Below are 2,500 nucleotides of genomic sequence, written 5' to 3' on the forward strand. Positions count from 1 at the left end.
GTACTATAAGTCAAATACAACAATAAATGTATGTGAAATAATGATCTCAAATACACAAGAGTCCTAACAAATGTAACAGACCAACATGTAAAGCGACTGAGGATGATGTCAAATAATGAGCCTTTCACAACTGAGCAATTCATATATTAAAGTTCCATGTTGTGTTATTTAGTGAAGCAACAGTGAGGAAATAGTAATTGTAAATTTTTAAAGAGGTAGAAGAAGTCAAAAGCATTGCACTGTCTCGGTATTTCATGCAACATACTTTGTTGCTACACATTTTAGAAAATGCATTAGCTCATTTAATATTTGACATAGAAAATGTAAACAGTGTGCACAAAACTTATTCACTGCATTTTCTGAACAGCCCATGATGTACAGTACAGCTTTCGATAGCCAGAAGCAGCTCCTACTATGGAGAGAGATATTCTTTTTTTTTTATATATTGTATATATATATTGTTTTGTCAGCTTTGAGCAGAACACAAGCATATAGATGGACCCAAAGCTTACAGATACAAACTAAAGCCACAATACACCAGATCTGATTTAACAGCATCTTTAATTTGAGAGCAAGCCAGTATGTAGATATCATTAAAGTATGGATTTTCAGGCAACAGAGAACTGAGTAACAAAATTGGAATTGATGTTTAAGTGCGTGTGACGGTAAGAAAACTTCTAAAAGAGCCTTCAGACCAAAAATGTCTAATTTTCATTAACAACTCTGAGTCAATACAAACTAAAGCGAAAAGGCTCCAGGCTCATATCTTTTCCAACAGATGATGCAATCAAACTTAAGGAAATTACATTTACCCAGACCAACTTCTAATAGTCCAGCAAGAACAACTTCTTCACTTTCATAAAAGAAAGAGGTTGGGCAGTAACCTCAAGACCTAACATGAAATGATGTCCTAAACCTGTCTATACTAACAGATTCAAGTGTATATATGACTACTATACGCTTGAATTTGTTAGTCTTTCAATAAATCAAGACCACCAAAGTAAATCTAGTTCCCAGTTCCTTGGCTATACCACTAAAAAGCGCATTAAGGTTAAGTATTCCCATACACCCAAGGGTACCAGAGGGACAAGCACCAATTTGCAGCATTTCATCTGAAGTGTCAGTTATCAAAGGGCTTGTTTATCTGAAATGACTGATGGTTTTCATTACTCTAAATTGTTGGCCCATGGGCACTGGGCATGAGATCGTCCGGAGGGTATATGGACGTGCCATACAGCGCTGACCCTGCCATATGACTGCGACCCCACATGTCTCTGTGACAAATCACCTGTACATCCGTCCATCGGAGAAGCCTAAAAATTCATCCTGCATGCATCAAGTGGATTATGGCACACAGAGAGGCTCCAAAAAGTATTTAGAAACCAAATGTATGCGTTACATTAGGTTAGGTAAAAAAATAAATAAAAACATATATGTATATATATATCATTTTTAAGATGAATATGACAAACATACATCTGAAAAAAAAAATGCTACAAAATTGCATGTTTGCATGATAAGGCTAAACAGTTCAAAAGTGTGAAGAGAAATGACTCATGCATCACACAAAAATCTGAGCACGAGTTAAGATTAAAAAAATGTTACTCAGTTTGCTGTTTTTTATAATGCAATGACATTCAGACATGTTCATGCGTGTCTAGTTTGTTGAGGTCACTGTATAATAATCAGCATTAAAAAAATACGACTACATTTATAAGCAATGAAAACGACACTCACCTGACTTGCGTGCACTAGACTTTCTTGTGCATAGAGCGAAATTGCACATCCACACCAAAGCAAGAAGCACCATCACTCTCTCCTGGAGACGCATTTTCAATCCTTTATGATTCTGAGAGCCCGATCTGAGTTTCAAATGCAGTTACTCATTTTAAACTCACTGAGAAGAAAGAAATGCGGGTTTTTTTCGATCCAGACTGTTGCAGGTCTTTGTATGCACGGTGAAGCCGGTCTGATGCGATTACTGTCTGCCGCAGATCAGACACGCTCCTCGTGCGCGGCCCCACAGGAGCCCCGACACCCGCGATCAACTCCGGAGAACTTCAGCATCCACGGAGCTCCACAGCAGCCGTCCGGAGTCCGCGTGTCAGCCCCACACTTAAAGTTTCTTCTTATTTAGGAGCGTTTTTGAGAGAAGCGGTGAGGAGCAAAGGCAGAGACACTCGGAGTTAAGAGGATAAAGGTCTAATCTACACAGATGGGGACTTGAGCTCGCTTCAGTAACTCTGAGTCTCTGACCAATATAGCAACACGGGAGACTGACTGCGCGATCAAAGTTTGAGAGGGGCATTAATGCGCCTACTTCATGGCGGGTATTAATGCCAATAACCAGATTTGACGACTAAATTACCCATAGACCTAATTATTTTTGACAGGAATGAAAACGAGGCTGTGATGGCCAGTTACAGTAAAGTTTGCTGTTCAGTAGACAAAACGTCTTTCTGAGAATTTTTTTTTTTTTTTAATCAGACAAAAACGCTAT

The 2,500-nt window shown here is 38.8% G+C and overlaps 1 protein-coding gene across 2 annotated transcripts in view; it reads right to left on the reverse strand.

Annotated features, from left to right (window-relative positions):
- The window catches only part of LOC127967792 (microtubule-associated proteins 1A/1B light chain 3C-like), a 207,145-nt gene that overhangs the window by 106,634 nt on the left and 98,011 nt on the right, over positions 1-2,500 (reverse strand). The gene's annotated exons all lie outside the window — the stretch shown is intronic.

The sequence above is a fragment of the Carassius gibelio genome, chromosome B11 (assembly GCF_023724105.1).
Source record: "Carassius gibelio isolate Cgi1373 ecotype wild population from Czech Republic chromosome B11, carGib1.2-hapl.c, whole genome shotgun sequence".
Lineage (NCBI taxonomy): Eukaryota > Metazoa > Chordata > Actinopteri > Cypriniformes > Cyprinidae > Carassius > Carassius gibelio.